This window comes from Dipodomys ordii, unplaced genomic scaffold, assembly GCF_000151885.1.
Source record: "Dipodomys ordii isolate 6190 unplaced genomic scaffold, Dord_2.0 Scaffold131, whole genome shotgun sequence".
Lineage (NCBI taxonomy): Eukaryota > Metazoa > Chordata > Mammalia > Rodentia > Heteromyidae > Dipodomys > Dipodomys ordii.
In genome coordinates this window covers 2,575,296-2,576,001 of record NW_012267347.1, presented here as the reverse complement: position 1 = coordinate 2,576,001, position 706 = coordinate 2,575,296, and positions in this window count along the sequence as shown.

Below are 706 nucleotides of genomic sequence, written 5' to 3'. Positions count from 1 at the left end.
TCTGGTCTTTACCTCAAGATGTCATCAACATTTTTTTCATATGCTACTTATAACTCCTGTGTAGCTGGGATGATAGGCATGCTCTTCTGTGCCAGGTCACTGGTCAGAAATTCTTAAGTGAACAATCCAATTGTATTATAGATTGTATATATTTGAATAGACATAGAATATATGTATCTATATTAAACATGGAATATATTCTATGAATTTGAATATTTATAATGTTCCTAGACATGAGAAGACCTTAGTAAATTCTTGCTCCATAATAAGGTGATAAAAAAAAAAACACCTATGTTATGTTGGGCTGGCACTCTACTATTTGCCTGTAGAAAGATTGTTTTGAATTTTCTCCTATTACTGGGCACAGTGGCTCACAATTGTAATCCCGGCTACAAACAAAAAGATGATGGCTGAAGTCAGCCTGGGCAAAGTTCTGGAAAGACTGAAAAACAAGTTAAAAGCCAGAAGACTTGAGGTATGGCTCAAGCAGTCAATAGAGTACAAGGCCCTCAGTTTATTTTCCAGACTGAAAATTAAACAGATCAAGAACTGATTTGTTAAAGGAGAGAGCAAAGCAACCTGAAGACAAGGAAGTGGATACTTCTGTTTCCAAAGGACAAGGCAGGTGAGGGGAGAAGGGGGGTTAGGGTTCTGGCAGAGGATAAAAGGTGATCCAGTACAGAAAAGAACAACACTGCGACCTGAA